We start from the raw sequence: 17,492 nt of genomic DNA, 5'->3' as shown, positions 1-17,492 counted from the left end.
TCTGCACCAGAACCAGAGTTCATACCACCTCTGACCATAGCTACACGATACCAGATCACACAGGACACCAGGGCTGTTTCTCTGATTCTTTAAATTACACCTCTAGATATGTTTAAAATTTCCTTTTTTAAAAAAACAATGCCTTCAATATGAGTTGACCAAGCTCAAGCCAACTTCAAGCTATGTGTTACCTGGCTGTTTTACAGTGGAATTACACTTTAAGCAGCACTGCAGAACAGCTAATAAGCTGTGCTAATGCATCTTCACCTCATCCAGGAAGCTCTGAGGACAGAGAGGGTAAGCTCCCATCTGTCTGCAAAAGACTGCATAGACTTCCACTGAGTCATGAGCTGGACTTTGGTAATGTGCAATGAAATGAATTAAAACCTCTCCCGTCTCCCAATATTAGTTAAATATTATGACTCACCTGATTGCCTTCTGAGCATAATAAAACAGGATTGGAGGAGAGGGTGGATGCAGAGGAAGGAGAGGATGTGAGATGTTTCTTCCTCTTTGTATTTTTTTGTCTTTTCAGTGCAAAGTCACATTCTGTCATATTACATACACACCAAAATATTTAGAAACACACAGGGCAAAGATCAGCTTGCAAGTGTGAGTTCATGAACTCTGCCAGCACGCAGATCTCTCTGCCAGAGCAGCACAGCATCCCAGAGGCAAATCAAATGAAACCAGTCAGAATAACACACTCAGGTAACAGAAAAGGCAGGACAGCTATGGCCAAATCCTGAACAGAAACACATTTTGGCATGTATTGAGACCTTGACAAAAGGAAGTCTACAAGGTTACCAGCAGAGTTGACTTGGGTTTTTTTTATCTACTTTTTCATTTTTTTTTTAAAGGAGAAGGAGTGTTTAATTATCAGTTCTCAAGCAAACGGTGGTTCGGCAAAATGTCAAATCTCCAGCTAAGACGTCACCAGTTTGTGCTTGGGATTGTGTGCCAGGCGGCTGTACGGACAGGCGAAGACCTCCGACTGTTCACTGAATGAATTTTCACTCATGCCTCACGACATTGATTGAAAGCGAAGGCTGCTGCTGGAGCCCTCGGGCTGTGTTAAGAAATCCGTCCCTCCCCATGCTAGATCCTTGATGACTGTAACTCCAGCTTCAAGAGAGACTGGGTGAAGTGGGAGGAATTTAACCCTTCTGGCCCCTGGAAATGGAAAACTATCATTGGTTTAGGCTGATAATCAAAGAAAAAAAAAAAAAAAGAAAGGAAAGAAAATAGCAAAACAAGAAGAGGCCAGAAATATTATCTTTTTTTTTATTTTGCCACCCAATAAGGCATAAAAGATATCAGCAGAGAATCTGTTGAAAGATAGTCTTTTGTTTTGTAAGTTTAAGGCAGGACTTCCCTGAATTCATTTCAATATCAGAACAAAAAAGAAGGGAAGAAACAAACCTGTGAATTTGGCATGGAGAGTTAATTACAGTCTTTGCTGAAGGAAGGCAAGTCAAACTAGATATAGATTGGTGTAAAATCTATCTTAGAGCTCACTATGTAGTGGTGCTTGAGCTATTTGTACTCACTGAGCATCAAATTTATGTGATTCGCTGGCAATACAGCTTTGATTGTCAAACACAGAGTTTGAGTTAAATAGCATGCCACAAGGTATGTTCTAGTAGAAACACCTGACAGCCAGATCATACCAAGGTATAGATGGGTGCTGTCTCATTAGTGCCACACCAATCCATTCTTTGCAGGAATGCAGCCCATGAAATATAGCAAAAATGTTTGTTAATTGTAAGCAGTGTTTTGACTTGTTTTTATCACACTGTGTAGCATTTCTCCTAGAACATAGTCCTTTACATTGTATTTTTTTTTTATTTGAAAAATCATGGCAGTCAGGTGAAGTTCCCAAAGACTAGAAAAAGGGAAATATAACCCCCATTTTCAAGAAGGGGAAAATGGATGACCTGGGGAATTACAGACCAGTCAGTCTCACCTCTGTGCCTGGCAAAATCTTGGAGCAGATTCTCCTGGAAGGCATGCTAAGGCACATGAAAAACAAGGAGGTGCTTGGTGACAGCCAGCATGGCTTCACTAAGGGGAAATCCTGCCTGACCAATTTGGTGGCCTTCTATGATGGGGCTATGAAACCGATGGACAGGGGCAGAGCAGTTGACGTCATCTACCTGGGCTTGTGCAAAGCCTTTGACACTGTCCCACATGACATCCTTGTCTCTAAATTGGAGAGACATCAATTTGATATGTGGACCACTTGGATTAAGAACTGGCTGGATGGCCGCACGCAAACAGTTGTGGTCAATGGCTCAATGTCCGGCTGGAGACCAGTAACGAGTGGTATCCCTCAGGGATCAGTGTTGGGACCGGTCTTGTTCAACATCTTTGTCGGTGACATGGACCCTGAGATTGAGTGCGCCCTCAGCAAGTTTGCCGATGACACCAAGCAGTGTGGTTTGGTTGATACGCCGGATGGAAGGGATGCCATCCAGAGGGACCTCGACACGCTTGTGAGGTGGGCTGATGCCAACCTTATGAAGTTTAACCATGACAAGTGCAAGGTTCTACACCTGGGTCGCAGCAATCCCAGGCACAGCTACAGGTTGAGCAGAGAAGAGATTCAGAGCAGCCCTGCAGAGAAGGACTTGGGGGTGTTGGTCGATGAAAAAATGAACATTAGCCGGCAGTGTGCGCTCGCAGCCCAGAAAGCCAACCGTATCCTGGGGTGCATCAAAAGGAGCATGACCAGCAGGTCGAAGGAGGTGATCCTGCCCCTCTACTCTGCTCTTGTGAGACCTCACTTGGAGTATTGTGTGCAGTTTTGGTGTCCTCAACATCAAAAGGACATGGAACTGTTGGAATAAGTCCAGAGGAGGGCCACGAGGATGATAAGGGGATTGGAGCACCTCCCGTATGAAGACAGGCTGAGAAAGTTGGGGCTGTTCAGCCTGGAGAAGAGAAGGCTGCATGGAGACCTCATAGCAGCCTTCCAGTATCTGAAGGGGGCCTACAAGGATGCTGGGGAGGGACTATTCATTAGGGACTGTAGTGACAGGACAAGGGGTAACGGGTTCAAACTTAAACAGGGGCAGTTTAGATTGGATATAAGGAAAAAATTCATTACTGAGAGGGTGGTGAGGCACTGGAATGGGTTGCCCAAGGAGGTTGTGAATGCTCCATCCTTGGCAGTGTTCAAGTCCAGGTTGGATGAGGCCTTGGGTGGCATGGTTTAGTGTGGGGTGTCCCTGCCTATGGCAGGGGGGTTGGAACTAGATGATCTCAAGGTCCTTTCCAACCCTAACTATTCTATGATTCTATGATTTTTAATACTGAGGGTAAATTGCCATGAGTTCTAAGTGAGACTGCAGTCTATCATGCCAACCAGCTAATGGTGTCAGTTCTTCTTTTTGTTGTCCTTTGTTTTGGGGTTTTCAGTTCTCTTTTTGTGCTCCTCTCTCTGTATTCTCTTGCCTCATATTTAAGGGACCATATTTTGATTCAAGAGTTGTATGTCATGTAGCACAGTAGGGTTCTCATGCATCACTTGGAAATGTACAGTAATGGCACTAACGACTGCAGACAAACCAAGAAAGTCACTGCCACTGCAGACCACAGACATGTCAAGTAGGAAAAAAACCAAACAAATGAACAAAAAAAAAGAATGAAACATTAAAAAATAATTTCCCCATTTAGTAAAAACAAAACCACAGTACAGCAGCAAAACATACTAAAAAAAAGAAAAAGATATATACATCTGTCTCATCATTGCTGAATCTAATAGTTTGCTGATTATCAATTTTATTTAAATTTTTCCCATGAATTCATAACATAGGCACTCACTTCTAAATCAAGCTGCATAAACACCTTTTCCATTGTGCCTTTGATTTTTTGGTAAAAATGTTTCACATAATTAAAACCTAAAATGCAAATAATAACATACAAAACAAACAAACAAAAACAGGCTCAAGAAAACAAGTTAATTTGCTGTGCATTGTTTTGGGTTTTAGATTTCATTAAATTTCAAAAAAGTTCTTAATTTCTAAGTATAGATATATTTGTCTCTCCTTTCCCTGGCAGAAAACAAGACAAGTTATGTAAGGATGAACATTTTCCCTCAAAGGATAAGTTTTCTAGGCAAACAGCCTTTCAGTATAACACCAAACCACCCCCATTTGCTTCATGGGGCGATAGATACAATGCTAATTAGTGTTCTTGCAACATGTGAAGCTTAAACTACTCCCCACTGAAATGAATGAAATGCCAGCTATTGGCTCGAGTGCATGCTGGATTGGTCCCTAAAACAGACTGATGAAAACAGGAGGGAATCTATCCTTGGTTTCTGCCCTGGATGTCCCTGAAATCATTGAAAACTTTGACATTAACCTCAGCCTCTGGACCAGCAGTTTCTGCTCACACATTAAAAGCAATTAGCTTCAACAAATCAGAGTAACTTGTGCAGATGGGATGGAGAAGCACTGATGCTTTTATCCAGTAGTGGAAGACTGTCTTCAAATGCATAAAACCACTGAAACTTCCTCTCTGACCAGAAGCCTTACCTATAGTTCTTCTCTCCTCTGCCACAACAGACATGGCTAGGACAATAGGCAGACAGAAAGTTCATCCTCCTCAAGCAGTGCAGGAAATATCTGACCCCCCTCCCATATCCCAGTCTCCTGCAAAGGACGCAGCTGCAGTGCTCTCACTCCCCCAAGGGTGCTTACCTTCCATGAACCCACGTGGTGGTTTCTGGTCTCTACTCCAGAACTGCCTCAGTTTCCCATTTCAATTGCAGAAGTAACTTTAAATTTCCATTTAAAAATTTTATTTTTTCCATTTCCAGTTGCAAAAAACGTGTACAGCCTTAGGCACCACAGCTCTACCCTCAGAAGCATCCTGTGCTCCCCATGTGTACACCTTCCACCTCGGGATTCTCACAGTCTGTGCAGCACAGCCTGTGGGATAGGAGATGAACTCTGCCAGAAATGGAGATTTTAGGCTCCTGGAGAATGTCATAGCCAATGAGTGATCAGAATGGAGGTGTGTGGTAAAGCACCTCTTGTCTCCCTTAAAAGAAGTGAGCTGTATGCATTCAATTCAAAGAAGAGATGTATGAGACAGCCCCCAATGAGGGTTCCTTGCTACCAGATACCAGATGATTGAAGGCAGCTACCTGCACTCTTGATCAGGAGTCTGAGCTCAACATTTGGCCAAGATTTTCTGACAAACCCCAGTATTCAGTGTGGATTTTTTTCTCTTTTCCCGTCCTTTACTTTTCTTTGTGAAAAAACTCTTTGAGGTGCATTACACTTTTATTTCATCATACAGAATGGCTGAGGTGCCCTAGAAGTCCAATAGTCTACTCTGAGGCAAAGACTGTTAAGTTACCTCCTCTTTTTTCAACCAGCACCTTCCACATTAAATGATTTAAATGCCAAGTAAAAGGACACTCTTATTGCAACACAAGTAATCTAAATTTGTTTAAGGAAATAACATGCATAATAACTTCAGCTCATTCTTACTACTGTTTTTCCCTCCATCACTGTCAAATACAAAAGTCTCACTTTTGCATAAATCACACCAGAATATCTTTTCAAAAGTTTTCTTTGGTATTTTTGTAGAAGAAAAAATTTATCAGTTAAAAAAAAAAAAAAAAAAAAGGATAAGAAGGAACCAGTAAATTCATTGCATGTATTGATTTGTACTCTTAGAAAATCAAGCTATTTTCATTACAATATGTGCCTCTGTATTTGCTGTCTCTGATTATCCAAACCACCGTACCACCAAGGAAGTGGAAAGGAATATCTCTTACAGAGAGTTACTTTGGCTCATGAGTAAAATTCAGCATGTGAATGTTCTACTGCTGAAAACAGTATTTTACAATGTTGAAACATGAAATGAAAAAACACTGATGCAAAGCCTGCTTCCATGCTTACACTGAATATAGAGAAGCATCTTGTCCATTTGGATTGAGATATAAACGCATCGTAGGTTTATACACATGATTGAAGCTGGAAATTACAGATAAGCAAGGTGAGATGGCAGGAAACTGTATAAACGTGTTCTGAGCTCAGATTTATAAGGCCTTTTTAGGAGTATAATAGCTAAGATGGTTTCTTTTCTCCTAGTTAGAGATGGCCTGTGCCCTCTGGCTCAAGTATGATTTCCCAGGTATAATGAAGAAATATCTCAAGAAGTAGTCCTGCAAAATGTAAACTCTGGTTATGTGTTTACTCACATCAGCAACATTATTCCTACAAATAGCCTTAGATGAGGCAAGTACAGTCTAACCTTAGTATAAAGACTCTGTGAGTGATCACTTAACTGAGTTTTGTCACCGCACAGATTTTAAGAATCCTGTAAAAATGTCAGAGAAATGAAATTTTGAAAATAAAGACACAAGGTTTCTTCCTCAGCCTTCCTGGGTTGATTCTACAGTGCTCGTTTTTGAAAAAGGGTGTTTAGCAACTGCAGTAGAAGTTTGAAACAGTAATGCCTTAATTAAAATGGATCCCCACCCTGCCTGCTTATGAGAGACACTTTTGCTTCTTATAGGACAGCAGAAGTATTTCAGTTAGCTCATGTAAGGTTTTTGAAGATTCCACAGTAAATAAGTAGCACTGTTGTACGTGACAAGCCATTAGAAAGTGAAGCCTGTTACATCCACTCCAGAAGTTCTCATGTTGTTAGTTGTGTCTGCACACAACACATTTTTCTTCAGAAGATTTAATCTGGAACACGGAGAATGAATTGTATCAGACAAAGTATTAGACACACTGATAAACCCTCACTGCTGACTTTGCATTTTCCAGTTTGGGGCCCCTCTTTGGTCCTGACCCTTGTCTTCCCCATCAGCTAAATAGCTGAGCAGTTATTCAGCATGGAAAAAGGAAATAGTCTGAAAGAATAGTCTACACTGATGAAGAAAATGAGAGAGCGATGTTTAACTTCTGTCTGTTATCTCTCTTTTTAACTTTGGACAACTCCAAGAATAGTCTAACTCCATACTTTTACAAGTTCCTATGAGGCAGACAAAGACACACACAAAAATATTCCCTCAGACTTCTCTCCAGAGTGAACAAACTTATCTCCATCAGCCTCTTTGTGTTCAACTTGTTCTCCAGATCCTTGACCATCTTGATGTATCCATGTCTCTTATGTCCAGGGGAGCAGAGCACTCCAGATATGTCTCACCACTGCCAAACAGAGGAGAAGGAGCACCTCCCTCAACCTGCTGGCAATGCTTTGCCTGTAAGCAGTCCCGGAGGCTGTTGGCTTTTGCTGTAAGGGCATGTTGTTGTCTTAAAGTCAACCAGCTGATCAGGACCAGCTTTGGTCCTTTTCTTGCAAAGCTGCTTCCTAACCCCCATTCAAATAAAACAGCTATTATAATAATAGGAACAGCATACAGACAACTCTAATTAGCAGAATTACATCAATATTTCCTTTCCCAGTCAGGAAGCCAGACACAGTGAGAGCAGCACAGCAGGGGAGAGATGTGGCCCTCCTTCCTCTGGGGAATCTGGGGCTGGAACTGCCAGCAAGAGCAGCGTGACTGCCTCCTGTGTTTATTTTCCATAAGGCGAAGGAAGTGTTTGCTCATCTGCTGTGCCTATGTTTAAACTGACTTTAGGAGTCTAATTGCCTGGTGTTTTCTGGAGTGTATTTGCTTGCTGTCTTGACTTGGTTTGGACCAGAGTGTGTTTGTTCTGAGCAATTTTGGAGTTTGTTTGCTTTAAGGGAAAGTGGGGATTTAACTAGACTGAAACTTGTGGTGTGCCTGTGCTAGCTGCTTCATACAAGGAGTTTCTCTTCCCTTGGGCACCATTTTCTCTAGAGCTTTGTCCTTATTTTTCATTTATGCAGGCAGGGGTACCTCATGCAGAAAGGGGTCACTACTTTTTTCCCTGTTTGAGGTCCATTTCAAAAGGAACTCTTCGTGAAGAAAGGAGAAAAATCCATTTAAGATCATTTCTAAACAATTCCTTGATGTTCTTCCAAAACAACAAACTGGATCCATTATTTTTTTTTTTTATTTTTAAACATAAGCACAGTACCTCTAAAACTGAACGAACAGCCACAAATTTATTTCCTGGGAGAAATATGTAAATTAAAACTGATAAACAGAATATTTAGGATTAGCTACATATAGCCAAAAGCTTTATATCAGTAAATAGCCTGACACTGGTAGGGAACACCCTGGTTTTTGACAAGCAAATTTGCTTTAAACAAACAAACAAACAAACAAAAAACAACAAAACCCAAAAACAAAACAAAAAAAACCCACAAACAAACAAAACCCACAAACAACAAAAGCACAGACAAAAGCTCAGAACCCAAGAAAACTTAGACAGAAGAGGTGGAAAAATTGAGTGGCAGTGGCAGGGAAGATAAAGAGAAAGAAGAAGAAAAAAATCACTGTTTCTAATTGCTCTTCTTATCAGCAGTAACATGCAAGGGAATTTTCAAAATAATAGAAATCAAAATAAAACAGAGTAAAAACCCCAAAGATATTTTTATTGTTATGAGAGTAACCTTAGCCTTATGACTTCTCCACAGAATCTTCCACTGTTTTTTCAGGATCTAAGGAAATAAGCTTCAGTTGCTTCAATGTAGCTTTTTTATTTTGTTTGTTTGCTGAATTGCATTGTGAGTGATTAGACAGGAATACATTAAGCAAAGCATAGACCAAGGAGGCAAAAGAGGAGACGCAAACTTTCTTACAAGTGACTAGTAAAGGAAGGGAGCTCCAAAGCATCACCTGCAGTTTGGTGAGTGAGGAAAGGTTTTTTCAATGAGACGAATCCCCAGTGTCCCCTTGAAAGAACTGAGAGAAAGGGATCCTTAAAAGGTAAAGACAGCTGAAACTGTTTATGTGACTTGAGTGCTCACAAAAGAATAATAGGCGTTACATGTTTATTTGCAATTTATCAGTCAGCCACTAGATGTCTCTGATTATTGCACTCAGTTTCGGGCCACTTCAGCGTCTGGTAAACAAAGGAAACAAAAGTGGATTTAAAGAGGTTTAGAAGGCTTTTTATATAGATCTCGACTTATATTTACTGTGTTAGATAAATATATTCTTTTTAAAATGCCCATGACTCTTTGTATTACAGCAATATAATTTTTTTCATACATACAATCTTTCTTTTAACACAAAAGATCCAGGTGTGTTTCTCCTCCATCTTGTAACTTTCAGATTGAGCAAATAAGTATTGTATTTTCTTCTTTGCACTAAGTGAAAACAATTTTAAGATTCCACATGGTAGCTATTGTATCAGTTTAACAGAATACAGCACTGTGCTGTCATGAAACCATGATATTTATTTACGTATGTGCCAGTTAATGAATGAAATGTCTTTAAATAAATACTAATTGTCTTCACTGAAAATGCCAAAGTAGTTCTCATGACTGTGCAATAAACAGTGGAGAATGACATACTGGCCAAATTCAGTTGAGGTCATAATATGCATCACCCATCCAAAATCTCCTGGGGCTCTTGATTTTAAAGATGCTATACAGTGTTTTATTCCTAAATGAAGTATAGGATCTTATAGGCAAAACCTTTCCAGCCCTGAGTGCTGATGATAAGGAAAATACACTTATACACACATGAATGAAGATCTATGAGTTCATTTTTTGTGGAAGTGTATAAATATAATGGCCAGCTCTTCACTGCCTTTTACTTGCAAAACCATGAACAGCAAGTTTCAAACTGTGTATAAAATGGAATTACTTTGGACCTGAGTTAGATACAGCTATATAATTTAAAACGAGGGAAACCTAAACAATGTGCTGAATATAATGGCATGTTTACTTCAGGACCTATTCAATCTGTAGCTGTCTTTTTGTGTTCCCTACAGGTCCAAACAGGAAGCAACATCTGGAAAAGAAAGGAGGCAGGCTTGGCACTTTGTAAAAATCTACAGGCTTAGCTGTTTGCTTTCCTAAAAAAATTCCCTTCAGAGCAGACAGAACCTGAGTCTGACAACCAAAGTGCCACCTCTAATTTCACCAATTTGTTAATAATGTTCTGGAGTGGGTTAAGGCCTCTGGGATGTGTTAAATATATCACTTCATCATGATAATGATCATTTGAAAGGTTTATTCATTGACATTGTTGGCAACAAATTTTTCTCTGTGCTGTGCCAACCACACTGAAGGAAGGCATCTCCTGCTCGACGTTGTGATTAAGTGTGCTGGGATGTCAAACTAGAAAGGAACTTCTTGGTAGAGAGCAAAAGTGATAGAAATAGGAACTGAGACTCTCAGGGAGATAAATGGGTAGGAGAGATTTATTGATGAAGCATAGATAGTGCTAAGAGTAGAAGTTAAAATAGCAGAAAATGAGGTTCAAGGGAGAAAATTGAGGGAAAAAATTTGTACTACAGGGAGAAGCAGCAAATGGAAAGTGTGTAGCCACCATAAAATAACATGAAAAACATGGGTAAGAAACTGACATGTGAAGCTGTAAACATCTCCTGGTCTTCCCATGTGGGTAACCCATTTTAGCAATCTACTTGCTGTGTCATTGCTGGAAATGAAATCTGGTATTTATGGCTTTGAAATGCAGTGGGCCACATGTGTTGCTACTGTAATCCCACTGGTGTCACCATAGACTGTGAAGTTCCTCTGGGAAGAGCACACTTGGATGTTACACCTGCAGTTAATAAACCTCAGCACATCTCAGCCCCTGTTTCCTGATCAAAGACAGCGGTTCATGATAAACCAGACAGAACAGCTGGCTTGAGGCTTTTGTGGCTGCTCTTAGGAAGAAGCTCACCGTCAAGCTTGGCTCCACTGCTTAGCTAGTGTAATTCTTACTCTATTCCTCAATTTACATCTACCACAGATATGGCTAAAAGCTGTAAATACTTAGCTTTACAGCTTTCACTCTTGTTATTTAGCTCAATGATAATTATTTATAGTTTTAAATTCAGAGTGTCAGTAGCATAAAAGATTACATTTGCTTGGCTGTGTCTACATATAAGGCTTGTAATACAATTGTAATGAGCTTTGATGGAGAAATTCTGATCTAATTCTGTGCTATTGAAAGACAATAATTCAGTGCAGAAACAAAGGCACCAGATGGGAAAGGTGTCATCTAAACTGTAAATGTAAAGAGGATCGTCTCTTGCAAGAGTAAGCCAGATGAATGGACTGCAGTTTGCATTACAAGAGCATAAACTTGATGTAACTATTACTGCATTGGTGAAGCTGGATCAGAGGTCATTGTGGCTCAACTGGATGCTAGATCTCATTCAAACCCAGGGCATGATTCTTACCACTGTCTCAGTTTAATATTGACCACAGTATTATAGCTGTAAAGATACTATAATTAAAACAAAATTGCTCAAGGTACTTAGGTCACAGATTTCAAACTAGTGCAGTACTGCAGTAGCTAGCAGGGCAACATGGTTTATCCTGATCCAGTGGAATTAGGATTAAGTGCTTCCTTTATAGTGCAGGCATAGTCCAGAGCAGATGTTACACCTGGCGAAGAAAACTTCAGTACCTCCAGGTCACAAAATTAACACATTAACTACCTAAAAACTGCTAAGGACAGGGATCTACCAACCAGGACGTAAATGCCTTAGTCTTTGCTATAGGCAGGCAGATGAAGGATAACACTTTCATTTCAAAGTCAGAATGGAGAAAGCCTGTTTATTCAGAAGTCAACAAGAGTAGTCTTCAATCCCTTCTATTGTAGTGGTTAGACTAGCAGGGATCTTCAGATAATACTTTCAAAGCAAATCCTACCTGTATGAAGAAGTCTACCTTATCATTCAGCAGGCTATGTCAGGCTTGCCAATATTTAACGGATTGATAAATTCTTGACTATTCTTAGTTAAGCCAAGGTAAGTGGGAGAAAGATTAAAACTAAACATGAATATTCAACCTGGTAACAGTGTCATCCATGTGGGAAAAATATATCTTGTCAGCAAATGAAAGCAATATATTGGGTCTTAAGCTCTGTTCTCATGAACCCAAGGCATCTAGGTTATGCAGAAAAAAATAAGATGTTAGCCTTCTATCCACTGGTCATTGCAATAATAATGTTAAAGATCCCTCTATTCTTATCTTGTCTGACCAGTGAATTCCTTCAAATTAGGCTGTTTTTCTAGTATAGCCAATGCTTTCAGACAAACCCCATTCAAAGCCAAGTGCAAAACTCAACTCTACCTCAATAATTTCTTCACATAAATACCTGTAGAGAAACAGCCACAGCCACAGCTCAGCAAATCAAGCAATTTCCCTCCTCTGGGAAAGAAGAAAAAGAAAAAGATTATAGCTGTCCTGTCTAATCTGAAATATTTGAGACATACTGAATAACTGCACTGATGAAACCTATGATTTCCATGAGAAAATGAGACATGTAGGCTCCCTCTGGGAAGGTGTTTGACTTTAACAAAAACATGCATGTTCCCTCAGGCTGGGATGCGACTGGCAATGTGCCATCGATCCATAAACCAACTGATTTCTTATCCTGCTTGCCATGCACAGTGTTATCACCAAAGAAGCTGTTCCGCATTTAAAGCAAGAAGCCACTGCAGACCAGCTCTGCTGGGAGGTCATGAGTGTATCTGATATCCTAGATGCCATATTTGAAGAAAGGAGAGAAGATTAATACCTTTCAGAAACTTCCATCTGCTTATGCTGTACTCATTTCAACATTTTTTGTGGGGTCTATCAATCCTATGCTTTCTCCTAGATATTTATCAGCCATGAAGAGAAGTCAGAGGAGGGGATGTTCCATCCCAAATCCCTTCCTGCATCCCCTCCTTTCTTTCTATATCCTCTACATTGAGAAAAAAGTGAAACATTCACTGCATAATTAAAACAGTAAAGCCTAAGCTGATGTCCAGGTGAACCATCAGGGATAGTTTGACAATCTTCTGCATTAAGAAGACATAAAAAATAGTAAATTAAAACATACTGGACAATGTGAAGTATTGCACGGTGTTACATGCCTCACATCTGTGCTGGTACCCCAATGTTTTAGGCTTTGCTGGAATGCTCTGCTCTGGTAGACCAATCTCAGCTATCCACTAACAGTATTTGTCGCCTCATTTCCTCCTCCAACAGTGCTGATTATCCTTTAATGCTGAATCACTGGACAGTCTGACCTGGAATTTGGGATGAAATGAATGATAAAGGATCAGCCAATGAAAAAATGAAATAAATAAAAAGGCATAAAGTCAAACCAAAGTACTGTTAGGTATCTTTTACAGGAATATTCATTAGCTCTGATCACAAAATTGGGATAACGATGTTCCAGTTTGGCTGTTATTTCACCATTTAACACTAGTCGATACACTCCATGTCTCTCTCTGTCAGATTCCTTATCAAAAGGAAAATCAAATCCCCAAAACATGACAGGTCATAAATCTCAAATCCCATTATTGAAATTATTTGCAAAATGCTTTAACATCTATTGACTACATTTTATTAGAGTTTGGTAGGTTAACAACAGTCCAGGTATGAACCCCAGGTTTTTGTCTGAAAACCTACAGGCAGTGGGTTAGAGGTGGAGAGAAAACAAAGCTCTAGAGGAATGATTGAATGGTGAGAGAGACGAACAATTGATGGATAAGTAGGAGAAACCGATTTTCATCACTGGAAGTAAACAGCGTGTTCATTTTAATTTCAGGCCAACAAAAATGGATGTGTATGGGTTAAAAAAAGACGTAAACCACAAAATGTGGGAACTTGTCTTCCAGCCCGTTGTTCAGGTGACGGATGACTTTGTAAATGTCACACAACTTTTTCCCTTCCATATGAAAATAGAAAGAATCTGATCAATTCCTCCCCACTACCCCCACTTCCCCAGGCAACTTCTGCAACTGATGCAAAGCATAGCATTCAGTGTCAAAGCCTGTTACATGCTGCTATCTCCTAATAATATTAAAATGAAAATGAAAGTAGCTCCCAAACAATCTTTAAATCAATCCTAATATGATCAAATTGAATATCTCCTTCTTTCTTTTCTTCCTCCCTTATCCCTTCCTTGTCTTTGGAGCATTTACTACAGCATTTTGTCTGCAGCAATGGATTCAATTGTCACATTGCTGATTGGTGTCCAGTTTCTCAAGTTTGGCATGATTTTTAAGTTCAAAGGCTTTCTGTACCTATCTTTCTAATGTGATTTCTTTTTTGTTTTCTGACCTGGAGTTGCAGCATGTTTTTGCTGTCATTGTGTAATTGAACTGACCGTAAGAAGGTAAGAACTTTTATAGAGACAAGAAAGTAACTTCTGCCTCTTCTGGCCTAGGGATATTTTCCAGACCTTGTCTTTGCATAGCTACCCTCAGGGCTTACCAGAACCATTACTGTGGTTGCTTCCTCCCTGTTTTTTGATGCTGTTATGAAATAGTCAGAATAAAAGTGTCCTTTGACAATTTTCATAATTCCCATCTGCATTTGACTTGTTCTGGAAAAACAAAGGCATTTGAAGAAAGCTGAAAAAGTGTATAAAATAGTTGCCACATAGTCCTTTCCCCCTCCCTGCCAAAAGAAACTAATAACTGATTTTTTATGATCAGACATTCGAAGTAGACTAAATTATTTTTAATGCATCAGTCATTATAGCCAAGAAGGCTATTGTTATGATACGCAACCAAAAACTTCGAAATTCTAGCCAAAGGTTGGTTGATTATAAGAACATTCTTGCAACAGGAAGTTAGAACAGTTCTGTTAAGAAGGGAAAGAGGGAATTGATAGTGCAGATTTTAATTATTAATATAGCTTACTTTGCACAGATGAAAAAAAAATATTGACTATTAGATCCCAAAATATCATATAAAATGAACAACCAGCCCTTAAAAACTCCTTTCAGTGGAATCCCAAAGAGGTCATCGTTCATACTTATTATTAACTAGTTTTAACAAGGACCTGGGGAAAAAAAAAATATTAACAGAAAATCATTACTGGGAGTATTTTCAGATGACAAATTTGGGTATAGCAGTAAATAATGAGCAAAAAACGTGACTGACTTAAAGCTCTCTAGATTGCTTGGTAAGTTGGGTGTAAGCAAACAATTGGGACCAAGTGTGCTATTACAAATCCAGGGAAGAAAAGGAATTAAAGCTGACTCTACAAACAATTGTCGTGGTTTAAGCCCCGGCTGTAAATTAGAACCACGCAGTCTACTTCCCCCCCCACACTCCCCAGAGGGATGGGGAGGAGAATCGAAAGAATGTAACTCCCACGGGTTGAGATAAAAACAGTCCAGTAACTAAGGTATAACACAAATCACTACTGCTGCCACCAACAACAATAATGATAAGAGAAATAACAAGGGAAGAGAACACGATACCGCTCACCGGAAAAGAGCACCCGACCGAAAAGAGGACGTGCCCTTCCGGGTAGCTCCCAGTTACATCCCCGGGCATGACGTGCTGTGGTATGGAATACCTCTTTGGCTAGTTTGGGTCAGGTGTCCTGTCCCTGCTTCCTCCCGGCCCCTCCTCCTCCCTGGCAGAGCATGAGACTCACAAAGTCCTTGGTCAGTCTAAACATCAGTGTTATCAGTTTTGTTTCCAGGCCAAAAGTCAAAAACACAGCGCTGCAACAGCTACTAAGAAGGAGAAAAACTGACTGCTACTGCTGAACCCAGGACAACAATATACAAACACAAGGAGGTAGTGACCCAATTTTTAAGCATGAGTATAAGTGCTGCTCTTCCAGATTCCCTTTGTAAAATCTTTTTCACGTCAGGGTTCAGACATAATTTTTTCTTACGTGTCCCCATACAAATTCAGTATTGCATCTGATTTGACTTGGCAGGGGTGAAGCACATGTGGAGACTTGATTAGTTTGTAAGTATCTACGTAAAGAAGACTGTGGACAAAGTTTTTGCAGTGTTCAAAGGCCGGCTGTTAAAGCTACAGAAATTCAAACTGAAAATAATGCATAGATTTCAACTGCAAGATAATTAACTACAGGAGCCATTTACCAATGGTGATGATAGATTTTACATCTCTGGGTGTTCTTAAAATGGGTTTGCTTTCCTTTCTTTACTTCAAACATAGATTTTGGACTCAATGTAGGAATTAAAATACGGAACTCCCAGGACTTAATTTGTGGAAATAGGATTTTCTTTATGCAGAGAGCTAAAGAAATTACACTGTCAGCAATGCCTTGTTTGGCCCAAGATTTAACCAGCTGCAGAAGTGACTGTGGGGCATTCACCCACACGTATTTTACACCAAACCCAATTCAGTTAACTCTGTGGACATGGCCCAGAAGACTAAGGGGTACACTATTAATTGTCTATCTGCCTTTAAGTTAACACCTATTTTCCCTGATACACTCAATCTTTTCAACCCAGTCTTGAATTTGGCACTGCTTAGAGCTATTTTTTATGATTTAGAAAAAAATCCTTAAGTTTCATGACACAGCTGGTTTTGTTCACAATAAACACCTGAGCACAACATGTTCCTGTTGTGAAGCTTGATAGATTAATTGAGCTTCACAATGCTTGCAATACGGGTTGAGATGCTTGGACAAAAGTGATAAATATTGGGTGAAATTACTGTTAATATTCTTTTAAAACTTTCAGGTACAGTATCACCCAGTCAGACATCCTGGGAACATTAGCAGAGTATTAGTCCAAGATATTCATCAACACCTTTCTCTCCTCGACTTTCTTTTCTATTAGAACAGAGATTTTTTTATTTCATAGATTCAGCACTGAATCATTATGGATGGAATGGAGACCATAGTGGGTGTCATATCTTGTGCTTGTGCTTCGCAGCAAGACTGAATTCATTTTCCTTAAGCCATTACTGTTAGACTGATTATAAGTCCGCCCTTGAAAGCTTCTAAGTGAAAGTGGTTTTGTGACCTCCCTTGGCAGTTTGTTCCATGGCTCTAGCTATCCTAATAGTTATAAAGTTTGTCTTAATCATTAACTTAAATTTCCCCTTTGTTGCAGCTTCATCCCATTACTTCTTGTTCTGACCTTGGTGACTAATTAGAATAATTGGCCCCTGACTTCCTTCTATTATTCTTTATGTATTTGGAAGAGAGATGGGTGTAGACCAGAAAATGTGGAACCCTATCCTAGTGCCTTCACAGCCTCAGGAAAACATATAGCCTTGGGACTTCTCTTTGATCTACAGCAAGGTTAAAAGCCACGTGTAAAAGTTAGAACAGATGCCCATCTTTGAAAAAGCTCCATTGTACTAGAGCTGCTATGTAGGTTGATCCAATTGTCCATCTCAGCAAGCCAAAATGGGCTTGCTGAACCTAACTGAACTTATAACTACTTGGTTACTCAAGTCACATCTTCCCTTACTCAGCCACAGACGTAACAGTGAGACAATAGAAGCTTAGGGTAGTACAGGGATTTCCACCAGAGGAACTTGCCTGGAATTTGTTACTATAGTACCTGAACAGTGCCAGATCTTAGCAATCCATCCATGAATGGTGGGATTTCTTATCGTCCCTGTTTTATAGAGGAAGAACAAAGAAAATCAGGTTAGATGCTCAAAGATATTTTAGGATAT

Source organism: Psittacula echo, assembly GCF_963264785.1.
Source record: "Psittacula echo genome assembly, chromosome: Z".
In the NCBI taxonomy this organism is placed as follows: Eukaryota; Metazoa; Chordata; class Aves; order Psittaciformes; family Psittacidae; genus Psittacula; species Psittacula echo.
The sequence above is the reverse complement of the archived record's forward strand: the minus strand, read 5'-3'. Positions refer to the sequence as shown.